Source organism: Hemicordylus capensis, chromosome 1 (assembly GCF_027244095.1).
Source record: "Hemicordylus capensis ecotype Gifberg chromosome 1, rHemCap1.1.pri, whole genome shotgun sequence".
NCBI classification, from domain to species: domain Eukaryota; kingdom Metazoa; phylum Chordata; class Lepidosauria; order Squamata; family Cordylidae; genus Hemicordylus; species Hemicordylus capensis.
Genome location: NC_069657.1, coordinates 228,511,544 through 228,527,707, shown reverse-complemented (window position 1 = coordinate 228,527,707; position 16,164 = coordinate 228,511,544). Strand labels below are relative to the sequence as shown.

At 43.8% G+C, this 16,164-nt stretch overlaps 1 protein-coding gene across 1 annotated transcript in view; it reads left to right on the top strand.

Annotated features, from left to right (window-relative positions):
* The window catches only part of MLPH (melanophilin), a 214,227-nt gene that overhangs the window by 98,996 nt on the left and 99,067 nt on the right, over positions 1–16,164 (top strand). The gene's annotated exons all lie outside the window — the stretch shown is intronic.

Sequence of the window (16,164 nt, the reverse complement as noted above, 5' to 3'; positions counted from 1 at the left end):
AAGCCTCAGATGGAAGCAGTCTGTAATAACTGAATAAAACTAGGTGTGGGTTTTTTTAGTTCTTTCCTTTTTACAAGCCTCTCTGAGTTGGTTTTTCACTCAGTAAAAGGAAGGGAGGAGGGATTTCTCTGGTTCAAACACATCCTCAAACGTTCAGCAGCTATCAGTTTTCTCACTACATATAGGCTTGTACGTGGAAGATTTTTGTACTTGTCCAAGAACCAAATTAAGAGAGAGTTTGTTTTCACCCCAAGCCCAGAGAGTTTCTGTAGACAAAAGGGGTGGGGGCAGCAGCATTTTAAAACTACTGATAATACATGATAGTTTTAGGAGAAGCCTAGCCAGACAGCTCAGCAGGGATGATTCAGCATTTCTTTTCCCTCATGTGAAATCTTGCTCTGAGACAAATTCCCAATGAGAAGCTTGTTGCTGCAGCGATGATGCCATTCTTAGGAGCCATGGAAGCCATTCAAGCTTGGTATTTATTCATTTAGTTATTTACTAGATTTCTATCCTGCTCTTCCTCCCAGAAGTGAGGACGTGGTTTGGGGATGCACAGAATGAGTTTGTGTGCTGAACTCTTGGATCAGTGGTGTACTGTGCTATATCTATGCCACTATCAATGTTGGGAGGCAAAGGGAGGGAGTGGAATGATGGAGGTGAGCCTTACATCTGGAGGAGGTCGAGCCCACCCGTGGCCATGCACATGCTTCCCGATAACACCTACTGGTGACACATCAGGTAGCATGCCAGCTGCAATGGAGGACCCTGCACACAGCCAGCCTTGTCAGGATGGGGGGAGGGGTGGGCTTCAGGAGAGGGCAAGGGAATTTGTGGCCTTTGCAACACTTTGCTGGGAGTACCAACAGTGACTCTGGCTCTCGCAAGAGTTGCAAAGAGTGTGCTGGGCTATTTAAGGGGCAGAAGGCCAATAATGAGGAGTCAACAACAGACAAGGGCTAGTGACTGCTGGCTGCAGAAGCCCTGTGAGTCTGTGGGGCCAGTAGCATGACCTGATGGGAGACATAGATAGAGGTGGCAGAACCTGCCCTCTCCCTTCCAGAACTCTCTGGCCATTTGGGATGGTGAACCTTCCTAGCTGGGGGCAACCTGTGCACCTTCTAGCTGGGCGCATTCAACAACCAACATTATAATAAAACAAAGTTAGTTATTGTGCATTCTGGACTTGGTCTCCTCCAGTGTCAAGGAAATACAGAAAGCATTTAAGAAAATATGTAGAAAAAGAGAAAAAGGTTTGTGGGGGGTAGGGGAGAGAGACTTATTGGATACAGTCTTGCCACATGAAACTTTATTTAATTTGTCTCAGTTTCTGAGCTATCACTATCAGCAGTGTCTGCTTCTTCTGATCCTTCATTTTAATCATCTTAATGACTTATGAAAACTGAATTGCCTGGACTGAGACAAGCCTCTCTGTCTTTTCACATGTTTGTTTATTCCTTGATCTCGTATACTTCCAAACACAGACCAATTTATTTCAAATGCTACAGAAGATGGAGGAATCTTAATTAAGCAAAAAAGCTTGGGAGAGTGAAGGCCAGAACACCTTTCCTTATTTGAACATCTTTTCTTAAATATTTTATTTATAATTTTAAAAACCCATCATAACCCCCCCTTTCCTTTATTTCAGTTGGGGGGTGGGGGCAAAAAAGTCCTTCAGAAAAAACTGGGGGGAGCTTCCCCCAAAAAATTTTTTCTGGTTTTTTCCCCTGGGCCATCACATCTTTATTTTGGTCCCCTTTGACCCTCATTCTCCTTGGTTAAAAATAGAAGCCACACACCACAGACAGTCCCACCTGCCCTCTAATCCAGACTGTAGATCCAGGGTGGAGCAATAGTACCTTGAGGTGCAATTGTACCTTGGCAGCATGGCAGGGTACAGGGGTTAAGGCAAAGAGGTTCATCAGAGGAACTGTCTTGCAGGAGGAAGCATATGCATCACACCTTGGCCCAATCTTCCAAGGGCCAATCCATATTCCTTGGGAGACTGCTGCCTGATGTGGAGCCCTCTGCACCACCTCCATTGCAGATGACCTGCACACCCTTGTCTCACCGGCTCCTGCCCCTGCTCCTGTGGCATCATTAGACACATCCCTGAGACTGGGAGGTGGTGCTGCTGACGGGACAGGCACTTCAGCAGAGTTGATGGTGGCAGCGGGGCTGCTTGACCATAGGCAACAGCAGTGTCCACAGTAATGCACTCTAAGCATGAAGTGTGCACGACAGCTGCCTCAGAGTGGCCACAGTTCTCACAGATTACAGTGCAGGTGTTGTCTGTCCCTGTAGTCATGGCATTCCAAATGACCTCTGATGCTTGCTCTGCACTCCAAGGCAATGCCATTCCGCCCCTACCTGTCTCTCATCATCACTTTCCAGCTCTCTTGGCCCTTCAGTGTTTCTTGGCATCTCATCTCTAGAGTCACCAGGTTGCTTGTCACCACCTGGCTCCAGGCCTGCTTCACATCTGGCTGCATCTCTGTGGCAGACCTGTAGTGATGGAGTGGTTTGGATGCCTTTGGACTCCATAGTGGTAGACTGTACAGGAGACAGTTCCCATGAGATGGGGACCACTAGCTCTGGGATGGCCATTTGCTGCACATAGGGTGATGTATCTTTATGTCAAGGCATTCCCATGCTCTGCTGGGTTTCTTGCCCTTGCATTCCTGTACCCTAGGGTTCCTCCAGCTGCTCTGAGTCCTCATTGGCCTCAAGACAGAGATCAAAGTGTTGCATCATGATGGTCTCCTCATTCTCCTTTTCCTCCTCAATGACCCATGTGCCACCCCCAGTGGCAGCTGCATGGGCTTCATTGCTGGACGCTGCTTTGACATTGGTTGCTGGGGTTGTTTCCTTGAAAAGGAGTCAGCACTGCTTGCTTGGCTGTCAGCCCTGTTGGGCCCTATCTGTGTTGTGGAGGTGGAGGGTGCATCTGCAAGTGGAGAGGGGGAGTGGCTGAGTGGGTGGCAGCCGAGTACATGGCAACAGATGGATGGACACCTTGTTGCATATGGTTGTCCCTGGTATAGTGGCACTGCATTCCAGGACTGTGGCCACGAGTTTCATTGTGAGGCATGATGTGGGGACACGTGTATGTTGTTTTTTGTGCTCCAGGATCTTCCTGAACCTTTGGCGGAGGGCAATTATGCACTCACAGCACTGTTCCCCTGTCCTCTCATATCTGCACTGTGCCATCTCCTGTGCAATATAGTGGTGATAGCTCCTCATCTTGGACCGCCTTTTCCATCTAGAGATCCATTGGAGTGACAGTTTCCTTTTCAGTCCAGGGAATGGCCCAGAACCTATTTAGTATTGGTTGCTGGAGTTGCTTCCTTGAACAGGGATTCTGCCCTCTGCCCCCCCAGGTGTTTAATCAGCACAGAGCGTTCCACAGGGCAGAAGTGGGTGATAAGGTTCTGTGAGCATCCATGGGCTGTTGTAACTGGTTGTCTAAAGTCTCTGAGAACAGAGCACATAGCACAGGATGCAGAGGTGGACTTGATATGGTAGAATGATAGAATGGACAGGTTTAGGCTGCATGTGGGTGCATGTGGATTGTGTTTTTTAATGCACCCACTGTGCACATTGTAAATAGCACCGAAGGGAAAAAGCTACCCTAAACATTTCTTCCCAGTGTGCCAATTTTGTTTATTTTATTTTATTTTATCCCTGGTCTTTTATGATCAAACTAGATGTGACATCAATCATTTTGTTTGATCCTGGGTTTTAAAAAAATATAAATAGCAGCTGCAGAAGGTCCAAGACCTTTTAACCTTAAAAGCATTTTAAGCTTTCAGCAAAGCACAATCCTGATCCAATCTGGTTTGCTCCAAGACAGAAGGTGCCATTGGGTCCAATGGCAACTTCCCTTTGCGGGCAAATAGCAGATTGGATAGGAGTGTCAACCCCACATGCCATGGTCCACATCTGGAATGAGTCCCCTGTGGCTGCTAATCAAACACACACACACACCAAATGACATAATAAAACCCACAATTAGTTTGGCCCTGAAAGCATTCAAAAATAATTTCCTACTCTGGTATGAAATGGTCTTCTAAGCCCAAGAACTCAGACAACTGCAAGACCTGTGTAACCTGCAGAACAGCTCTGAGATTTCACATTCCAGTCAAACACACACCTTCTCTGACCTTCTCCATCTCCAGGATACCAGAGATTGTCTGTTGATATTTCAATAAATGCAAGTGGTTCTGCCTGGTTGTGTGATTCATTGTTTTAATGCTAAAAACTATTAAATAAACACTAAAAACTACTAAATACGAATACAAACTATAATAAATGAAATTCACATGTCAGAGTAAAAGGAGGAGGAGCAGCAACCCAAGGGCTTGCATTTCTTTGTCATATGTGGTAGATTAGCAACTCAGCAAGCAAGAATCAGTGTATTTCCTCATGTCAGTCCAATCTCTGGACAGATGCCATCAAGTCAGTTCCAGCAAGCAGAGTGGAGGGTGAGTCATGCCAGTCCACATGCACCTTGTTTGGTGTTCCCAAGAGGAGCTAAATGGAAACTCATTAGAGGGCTGATCAATGATCAGCTAGCTACCCACACATTTGGGAACACAAATTGGATTCTCCTTAGGTGACCTTGCTGGGAGCACTTGCACTGATTTCCCCCCACTCCATGGATGATTACAGTTGAGATTCATGTTATTTGATTGCCTGCAACAAACTTCCTCTGTTAAGTTCATTTTTTTTCTTTTTTAAGTCCCATGTGGCAACCCTGCTTCACCCCAACATGTACAGTTATTAGTCTGAGAAACATGTATATCTAGAGAAATGGATTAATAGTATGGGAAGTATGTTTCCACTTTTCAGTAATGTTTACCATGTTGAGAAAAGGGTAAGTAGTAATGGGTTAAAATTACATGAATGTGGAGTTGAAAGAGAGTTTCTAAATCACCTAGGCACAGGAGTGCCTGTGCATTATGGGGGGAGAGGTGAAACAGCATTCTATTGTGTTTAGTATGACCCAACTTTATGTAGCTTCTTAAAGCATTCTGTTTGCACTATTAGACTAGAAGGGGCATTTTAAAGCTCAGAATCACCTGATGAACTTGTTTATCCATTTTTATTGAATCAGTGGTGAAATGACTAAGCTACAAGGAGCAGAAGTTGAAAAGCAGACCTGAAAGATGACAGTTGAGTTTTTCCTCCCCTAATAGTATATAATAGTATATTTTATAATAGTATATTTTATAATAGTATATTTTGAATATTTTGAATCCAAATAGTTGGACGACTGACTCAGATCTCTTTAAATGGTCTGTCTTCCATAAGGCATGCATTCATGGGTTTGTTGAAATAAATATGTTTTGGATTTCTACAAATTAAAGGGAAAGCTTGTTTGTAATATCAAATTTGCACATGCTCAGGTCAGTTGGGAAAGTTTGAGGAGAAAAGTGGGGGGAAGGAAGTGACTGGACAGAGAAGGGAGGGGGAGCAAACAGCCTCTTCCTTTGTTATCTTTTCCCCTGGAAACAGAAGGGACTCTGTCAGGGCTCGCTGGCTGGTGAAATCTTTAAACCCCTCCCAGAGAAGGAGAAATGTCTTGAAAATAAATGATAACCATAACACTTCAATGATTTAACTCATATCTCTGAGGAAGATAGGGAAACTGGCTCCTTAGCTGCAGCTGCTTCTATTTTGCTTCTTTTTTACCTCAGAACTGCTGGGCCTCAGTGCTCTTGTACTTTCATTACCCTCCAACCTTGTTTCTCATAAGAGGGAAGGGTTGCAGAATTCCATGTAAAGTCCAGAGGGCCCAGGTCTTTTAACAGTTGCATGACAGGCAGACATTCAACAGATGCAATCCCACCTAGGATACAAGGGTGGAAATAGCACCTAATGATATTGTTTGTTTGTTTGTTTGTTTGTTTAATTTATGCATGCATGCATGCTTGCATGCATACAAGCATGCCGCCTCAGCTGGAATGTGGGAGTGGAATGGTGACAGCTTCCATTCCTGTCATTCAGTTGTGAATGAGGGCACTGGACATGGGGAAAGCAATGCTTCAACTATAAAAATTATCATGTTTCCATGATGCCTGGAACTCTGTGTCTAACAGCTGAATGACAGGGAGGAATGCAGCCAGTGGAGTTTCCCCCAACATCAGGAAGAATTTCAACAGGTGCTGCATGCACCCTCATATACCTGTTGAATGTCTGTGTCATGCAACTGTTAAAAGTCCTGGGTTCTCTGGTCCCTAACTCTCACCTGCCACTGGTTTATAAAGGATCCTGTTTTTAAAAGCATGGAAATTCAGTTAAAGAAAAGGTGGGGGGAGGCATCTTTGGTTTACAAGGGTAGTTATGAATGTGACAGCTCAAAAAATCAAGGAAACCCAGTGGCCCATGACGTTTAGACCCTGGGGGCATGAGACCTGATGTCCAGTCTGAGATACTGAACTGGGTGCTTTCCAGATTACACGCTGACAACAGTGTCACTACTGTCCACTAAAGTGTGCTTCTGTACTGACTGTGTTTTGACATCGTGGTCCCTGCGCTGTCAGCAAGGTGCTGTTCACATTTCTGATGCCTTCTTTCGGATTTTATCCTTCCATTTTAGTCTTACAACATTGCATGTGCATCACAAATAAATAGATGCATTTTCCCATTGTAGGAAGGTTGCACGAGCGATTTATGGTTTCAAAACGCTTCTGCCAAGTTGAAGCATTTTACTGCTGAACAGAGTATAATCTAGAAAATGCCCTGGTGTACAAAATCATAACCACAGAAACACAATTTGACTAAGCCCTCTATGCTCCAGTCCACTACCTGTGTAGGCTGGTGGCAAAAGCTGGGGATTAGTGTTACAACAATATTTAAGAAGAATTTGGTAATGTGCCTCTGAGCATATGGTGAATTCTGTTATCTCAACAGGCAAGAACTACAATCAAACAATTAGTAAAAGAGGACCAGAGGAGGTGTGTGTGTGTGTGTGTGTGTGTGTGTGTGTGTGTGTGTATACACATACACACACCCCCCATAGGAATGGATACCATCAGGATGAATATGCTACCCCATGAAAAGAACTGTGTGTTATGTCTTGTTTTTGAAATTCAGAAAGATTATTTGGACAGTTAATGGCTATCCCTTAACTTCCAAGAGGAGGACAGTGGCCTCCCCTTTCATTTGGCTTCATTTAACCTCAGAACTACTGCTCCTGTTCAGCTAGAACCTCCAACCTTGTACCATCCATCTATCCCCAAACTGGATCATGGATCTCCCATGTCTCATCTTGCTTGTCCCTAACTCATGGGTTTTGTTGTTGAGCAAAACTCATATTGGATTGACTCTACCAATGACTGATAATTAGGCATAAAGAAGAGCTTGTTCAACTCACAAGGGCACATTTAGAAATATATTTTTGTTGGCATAAAAACACATGATTGTTTTTGGGCTCATATGCAACAACCAGCAAGCAAAATTTCTATGCGCCAAATCGTAAAGGCCTAGGATCTATTTTGCCTTCTGAAATTATAGTTTGCTGAGTACCCAGCATGAACAAATTTTAGGATGTACAAGGATGTAACCCACTTGGTTTCTCTTGACTACTCTACAGTATATCATTGATGCCTGGCAGCTGAAGTGCAACTCCATTGAGACAAAGTGGCTAACATTCACAATGAAAACACAATAGGCTGGCTCACAAGACTGTTAAAATCAGGCTGGAGGTGGGCTACCCAGGTGTGCCTGACCGCCAGAAGCCATGCATTTTCCTCTAGTACTGGTTGCTCCTGGCAGACAGAGCTACCCACCTTTTGTATCCAAGTTTAACCTGAGGATAGAGGAGAGGTGAACCCTTTTATCCTGATTGTTTTATCATCAGAAGCCACCTGCTGCTCCTACATGGGCTACTGGCACATGCCATGGCCTCACCCGCATGGCAACCATAGAGAACTGCAGCCAGAGTAGCCATCAGCAAGGGACATGCTAGCCACCAAAGCACACTCCATGCTTCTGAGGCCACAACACCCTCATCAGAAAGCAGCCTGGCAACACACCACATCTCCCTAGCTGACCACATCCACCCACACTGGTCTCCCCATGCAATCTCAAGCTCCTCAAGCTGTCATAACTTATAAAGCCCTAAATGGCTTAGGCCCTGGGTATCTAAGAGAACGTCATCTTCATTATGATCCCCACCGCCCATTGAGGTTGTCCAGAGAGGTCCATCTCCAGCTGCCGCCAGCTCGGCTGGTGGCCACACGGGGATGGGCTTTCTTGGTTGCTGCCCTGAGACTGTGGAATGCGCTCCCTGCTGAGATACGATCCTCCCCATCTCTGACAATTTTTAGAAAGCATTTGAAAACCCACCTCTTCACCCAAGCTTTTTCTGTTCTTTAAAGTTTAAGGTTTTAATTCATGGTTGATTTTTAAATGGTTGAGTTGTTTTAGGTTTTTGTATGTATTTTAACTTATTTTAGACAAAAGTTTGGGGCAGTGTACAAATGCAATAAAAAATAAAATAATAATAATAATAAAATAATAATACAGAATCCATGTTATACTATCATTGTCCAGCTCCAACCAACATCTGGGGAGATCCACATTCTGCACAAGTTGAAGTTTCTACACAGACTTCAAGGATAGCCCCACACAGGGTTTATTACAGTAGTCCAGTCTGAATATGACCAATGTATCTCTGTCATGATCCCCAAGTCTGACCCCAACTTTCATCTGAGATAGACCTCAAGCCTGACAGATCCCAGGTCTAACCCTGAGACAGGGTGCCCCAGCCTCCTGATCATAGAAACCTCCTGCATTCATGGATATAGTACTCTCCTCTTCAGTTGAACACTGATGTATCCATGTGAGGGGTTGAGTGATGAGGGTACCTGTGAGGGGGTGAGTGATGAAGCCGGGGCAGGACTTCTGGACCTGTTTTAGAAGCTGTACTCGCATACAGCATCTTTTAGTTGAACGTATGAAGAGGGCTAATGATGGTGGACAAATCAGATTTTTTTTTTTTTGGCTGCCATTGTGCCACAGAGTAGGCCTTAATATGGGCTCTAGTGTGTGTTGGGTCAGTTTTGTTACAAGGCTTCTGCCATTAATACTATGTATGGTGTTATACCTCTGATAGTGTCGTAAATCTGTTAGCTCGGCTAACCCAACTGGATTTACAACCTGCTTCAGCACCCCCCAGTGAGATAACAGAAAGTGGCAGCGGAATTGCACAAGTGAAAAATAAAAGGCTCACAAAGAAAAACAGTAAATGAATTAAGTCCCCTGAACTGAACTAGGTACCCCCCTCTAACAATAACTGAGTAATAAGTGAAAAACACAGATGCAAAGGAATGAAAATAGCAAAGGACAACAGAAGCAAGGAATTAACAGAACAAAGCAGTAAGCATAAACAAGGCAAACTGGAACTCGGACAAAATTTGGGAATTCAATGGCACACTGTCTGCAGCCAGCGAACGTTGCAAACAGCACCCGAGCAATTGAGAGACTACCAAATACATATGGCTCAAGAGAACCAGCAGCCAATCAGGCTTCCCTGAGTCAGCACTTCAGCTTCCTCTCTAGTGATCTCCTGCACCTGCGTGACTTCCACTGAGCCTCCCTCTTGAGCCATCTTCTCAAGGCAGGTGAAATCCCAGGCCCCTCCCCATCAGAAATCATGTCTGGCAGCTGTTGCGAATCCTCAGCTCCAGAGTCTGGGCTCCCTGCCAAGTTCTGTTGCTGTGGCTCTGAGCCCTCACTAGCAGGCGAATCCTCCCGTTCCTGCTCTGGCTCTTCTGAGTCAGAAGTCTGAGCCATGACAGATAGTCATGCATGCAACTCATCATGTGATGTTATACTCACCGAGTGAGGAACATGCCTGTGTGACCTAGCCTACCATTCGTTTCATAAGAGGTTATCTCAGGAGCAGAATGCAATCCTCACGCACCCCCATCCCCCTTTCCTCTCTCCTTTTTGCTCTCATTTTTAACTGCCAGCTCACTCTTTTCAATACCGTGAACTTCGGCGAAGTGGGCATTACCAGAGAAAACTATAGAGTGAAGTAAAAGTTTGAGCGCATAAGTGCTGCAGTTTCTGCTTATATAATAATTCAGAATCAATTGGAGGATGATTAAATGGCTTCCTAGCAGTGTAATGAAACTTTTTTTTTTGTCTTACACAAATACATAAGGCATCAAGTACTGTTCTGATTGCATTAAGAAGTGGTGTTCTGTTTCCCTTGATAGTATATGGCACAACTCATGTCTTGAGTCATCCCATATTGTACAGTTGTGTTGTTCACACTCTCTATCTGAGACTGGACCATAAGTCTGGATCATAAGTGAAATTCAAGTAAACTTGGCATATTTATCTTATATGATTCTGTACTCATGGAATTCTTCACAGAATCCAGCATTGTATGCAGAATCTGGTATTCATTAACATTTCAGCTTTCATTAAATAATTAAAGAAAACCAAGTTGTTTGTCCTCATGATTCTTGAGAGGTATGTTTATGCAGGCAGTGCCTCTAATGTCCGAACAACAGATTTTTGTCCTCTGCATGGCTACCTATGCTTCCATCACAGCTTGCAATCAAGGTTTAGTGCCAGAACCAAGCCCTGGAGAACACAAGGAGGCTATTCTCATGGTCATACAAAATTGGCACTTGCGCAGGGCATGCTGGAGCTTCCGGAGGCTGCATGGTCCCCAATCCTCCCAGCCCCTGCCGCCTCCAAAACAGAGCCAGCAGTTGTGTGGGCAGCCAGTTCGGCCACCCAGAGAAGACTGACTGCTTGTCTGCGGGTAAAGCGGGCTTAGCCTGCTCTCCCCACTAACCCTCCCCAGGCTCTTCTCACCAATCATGAGAAGACCCTCTAAGTGTGTCCTGGAGAGAACATTTCGATGCTGAGTGACAACTACAAATCTTCATAAATCAGGGGTTAGAGAGGCATACTTACACTATGGCTACCAAGTCCACTATGCCTATACCTCTAGTCTGTGGAATGTATTTATATCTCTCATCATAAGGCCCCTTTTAAAGCTGAATGTAAATTTCAGGATGAGAGTTAGCCTATGGGGTCTGGATGCAGATCTTCAATTCCTGTTTTACCAACCAACAACTCTGTCAAATTGTAAAGAGTTGCATGTGTAGAAAGCAAACCAGGTTCTTCTGGATGCCACCACCAGTGCAGTCACCATAGGAACATAGGAAGCTGCCATATACAGAGTCAGATCATTGATCTATCTAGCTCAGTATTGTCTTCACAGACTGGCAGTGGCTTCTCCAAGGTTGCAGGCAGCAGTCTCTCTCAGCCCTATCTTGGAGATGCTGCCAGGGAGGGAACTTGGAACCTTCTGCTCTTTCCAGAGCAGCATTACCAAGTCAGAAAGCTACAGGAATTGATTCAATACCTACAGGCAACAGAAGAAGAATCAGTCAAGGCACTAACCAAACTATGCCAGCAAATTTGGAGAACACAGTGGTCAACAAATTGGAAGACGTCAGTCTACATACCAATACCAAAGAAAGGAGATTCAACAGATTACGCAAACGATCGCAAAATATCCTTAATTTCACATTTGGTCCTTTGGCATCCTTTAAAATACCAGTTCAAGGTTGGAACCTCCTTCTGAGTTCAGAGATCTTTTTGAAAACCTTCCTTGTTTTTCTGTGTCTATTCCCATCCTCAAGGTCTTTACAGGTGCCGTTGTAGTACTGTTCCTTGTCTCTTCTATCAGCTTTCTGAAATTCCCTATTAAGTTCCTTCTTGAGGTCTTTATTTTTCTTGACTTTGGCTTTTCTCCTCTTCTTGGCAATTTCCATCCATTTTGCTTTCTTCTGTTTCTTGGTCTTTTGCAGTCTCTTTTTGCATTCGTCCTTGCAGGAGCATAGCAAGGTTGGAGTGGGCCCAGAGACAAGATTTTAAAACGGGCCTATATCTATATCTATATCTATATCATCTATATATATATCTATCTATCTATCTCCTATGTGCCACAATAGAATATCATCCTAAATTTTTTTTTAAAGGTTTTGTAAATTGTGGACGATGGAAATCATTTAATGGTACTAGAGAAAGACATGCTGTTCTGGTAGCTCCAAGACTTAACACTCACATCAATTTCGGAGGATGAATACAACTGAAGGAAGCCCTGGCAGGTGCGTGGCTGGGGGAGTCAGTCATGTGACTTGCCTCTGGGGGTCCCCCCAAGGCAGTGGGCCCCCAGACAACTGTCTCCCCTTGCCCTATTATAGTTATGCCCCTGAGTCCTTGACAACTTCCTTGATTTCATTCCACAGTTCCTCTAGTTCCCTATCAATGAGGTTCAAAGCAGTTCCTGATGTTCTCCTTGAAAATGGTGGGCACATACTCAAGATCATATTATGAAAATTGGTTAGCTATGTTTTTCCACTTTAGCTTGACCTGGACAAAACAAAAAACAAAAACAAAATACACTTATTAGCAATTTTTCAGCATTTAATGTGTGAATAATACTGTAATCCCTTTATATTATAATTGCATGGAATAGCAATTATAATAGGGATGTGTGTGTGTGTGGTACAAGGTAGACGACTAGAACAAAAGTGGTGGAAGTCTCAGCATGAATCTGATAGATTGCAACACAGAGTTCATTTGAGGATCTATGCTCTGGCAGTGCAGACGGCAAAGAAGCTGTTCTTCTCTGCCCGCATTGCTTCTGCAAATTCACGAGTTGTCTCTAGAGTTGTCTAGGGTTGTTAGGGGGCTAGTTCATGCCCCCTCTGCAGAGGGAGTGTGACTCTGCTGATCCTTTTACATCTCTCGACAGCTTTCGATACCATTGACCATGGTTTCCTGCTGGGTCGCTTGAAAGAGGTGGGTTTGGGTGGCACTGTCTTACAGTGGTTCCGCTCCTACCTCTCTAGAAGATTCCAGATGGTGTTGCTTGGAGACTATTGCTCTGAAAAGTGAGAGCTGAAGTGTGGGGTTCCACAAGGTTCCATACTGTCTCCAATGCTTTTTAACATCTACATGAAACCACTGGGTGAGATCATCAGGAAGTTTGGTCTTAGATGTTACCAATATGCTGATGACACCCAGATCTACTTCTCCATACCAACTTCATCAGGAAATGACATGACCCCCCTCAGTGCCTGCCTGGAGGTGATATTGGGCTGGATGAGGGATAACAGACTGAGGTTGAATCCAAGTAAGACGGAGGTACTGTCTGTAGGGGGTAGGGATCCGAGAGATGGTGTAGCTCTGCCTGTTCGGGATGGGGTTACAATCCTCCTAAAATATAAGGTTCGTCATCTGGGAGTGCTCCTGGATCCCAAACTCTCCATGGTTTCTCAGGTGGCCAGGAGTGCTTTTTATCAGCTTCGGCTGATACGCCAGATACGTCCGTTCTTGGAGACTAGTGACCTTAAAACAGTGGTACATATGCTGGTAACTTCTAGGCTTGACTACTGTAATGCACTCTACATGGGGATGCCTTTGTACATAGTTCAGAAACTACAGTTGGTACAGAATGAGGCAGTCAGACTGGTCTCTGGGTTTACCCGAAGGGACCATATAACACCGATTCTAAAAGAACTGCACTGGTTGCCGATAGGTTTCTGAATGAAATACAAAGTGCTAGTTATTACCTATAAGGCCCTTAACGGCTTAGGTCCAGGGTATTTAAGAGAGCGCCTTCTCTGTCATGAACCCTATCACCTATTAAGATAATCTGGAGAGGTCCAACAACAGGTGCCGTAAACTCATTTGATGGCAACTTGGGATCGGGCCTTTTCTGTGGCGGTCCCTGCTGAAATAAGAGCATCTCCTTCTCTGTTTGCTTTTAGGAGGTCCCTGAAGACGTAATTGTTTTCCCAGGCCTTCAACTGAGATTTGATTTCTAAATTTTAAATTTTAATGTGTTTTAACATGTTTTTTCTCTATAATTTTAATCTTTTTATGAATTTTAAATGTGTTATATTGTATGTTTTAATTATATTTAATTAATTATATTATATTATAGTTATATTGTATGTTTACACTGCCTAGAGATTTTTATACGAGGGGGTATATAAATTCAATAAATAAAATAACAACAACAACAACAACAACAATATATTCTAACCAAAAGGTGATTAAAAGTCACCTGATATTCTCTTTTTTCCTGAAAGCTGCTCATAAGCAGCTAAAATCAAAGCCTGAAGTTTCTATTTGGCCATGCCTGTCCCCCACCCACAGACCGGCAGCAGCCATGTGGGCTGTGCTGTGAAATCACACCTGCTGTCTTTCTTTGAGGTCTGGTTAGTAAGAATGGAAAATGAAATTTCCTGCTGGAATAATTTGACCCCAAACAAACATGATTTTGAAAAATCAGAAGTGGTATATAGTACCATGAAGGGCCTGTTCTGAGCTTGAGCTTGGAACGGAACGATACCATTTCGAGTCAGAAAGTTTTGAGTGTTCCAATTTAGATTCCAAAATGGTGCTCTTCTGGCCTCTGTGCTCAAATGGTGCTTGGAACATTCCGAGTTGGAACAGAGTCATTCCATTGCTGGCTTGCCTGGTTGTTCCAACAGAATGATTGGAAGATTTTTCATTGTTCCGTGCACATCCTTATGCAAGAGTACAGCAAAAGGTACCCTGGAAAAAGATATGTTTATGTGTCCCTAAGGAAAGAAGTGACAGAAAGCATGGGTAGATACTGTGAGAAGGGGAAAGTTGTTAAGGAAGAAATCTGTATTGTTCATGTGTTGGGACTATGTCACAATTAAAACGAATAACATATAAGATGTATATTATCACCGATATTTGTATGTGATACATACTTTTATCTGATCATTTTATTTTATTTGCATCATTTAACCTCAAGACTGATAGGTCTTGGTGCTTTTACCACCGACCAACCTTGAATCACATAAGGTGGGTGGGGTGCTGCTGAGTTCCTTGTAAGGGCCAGAGGGTCCAGGACTTCTAATAGTTGTATGACAGGCAGACATTCAACAGGTGCAAATTTGCCTAGCATATGAGAACCTATTGGCATTCTGCCTGAACGTCAGTTGCACGGCAGCCAGAATGTCAAATGGTGAAGTTCCAACCTCCAAATGCTGGGGAAAATGTCACCTACTGAGTTTCTGCTTGTCATTGTGTGTCTACTATATATGTAGTATATATATTGACACCCAAGGCACTGAGACTACCTTGGGTAGGAGAAGGAGGAGGAATGGAGGAGGAGGAGGAGGTCTCAACCTCCTTCCGTTTGAATCAGGCTGAAGTGGAGAGCCCAAAGTCTAGGAAGAGAGAAAGCCCATGCAGGCAAACACCTCCCAGAGCCTGTCTTTTGTCAACAGTGAAGGAATAGGACAGGGAAAAGAACAATCGTCCCTGATATTTTGCAAGTTGACATTTCTTCAGCCTGCTTGAATTTTCTTCATCAGGTAAAACTGAGTACATATAACTGATTTTTCTCATCAACGGTACACAATTTGTATAAATATTGATGACTAAAACCAACCTAGGGTTAGGGTTAGTACCCCACAAGGTACTGTATGTGCTCTCTAATGAAGTGTTTTCTACCAAAGCAATGTACAACTTACCATAAAGGAATTCATAGTATGAGGTCTCTAGTCACCTTTTGTTTGATCAGGGAGGACATCAGGTTCAACTGATAAGTGAAAGGGAGTTAGCAAGAGCAGTTTATGGACAGGCATTCCATCTCCTTGTCCTAACAATGGAATGTGTGTAATGGTTTCATAAGCCAGAGAACTCATATGAATTATTGTTCTGAATTCACTTTTCCAATTTATAAAAAGGAAGATATTTCCAGCATGAGTATGGTTCAGAGTGTGAAGGTTTGGCACGACAATCTTTATTCTTTCCCTTCCTTCCCCAACAGGAGCCTGGTCAGTGGGCTGTAAAATCAAGGGGCATGACTGTGGTGAAATCCTGAAGCAGCTTGAACAGGCTGTGCCACTTCAAACAGCGGTTTTCATGCTCTCCTGCATTAAAAATGAAACACAGCACAACAGGGAGTGGATTCGGAGCAAACCTTTTTCCTTGATGTTTTTTTCTTGGGAGGGAAAATGGGAAGCATTCCAAAACGATACATGCAGAGCATCCAAAGTGGTCTCCTGCACCAGCAGCTTGAAGTGGCATAGTCCACTTTAACACCACAGAGTAAATCAGAGTCTCTGATGTATGTGT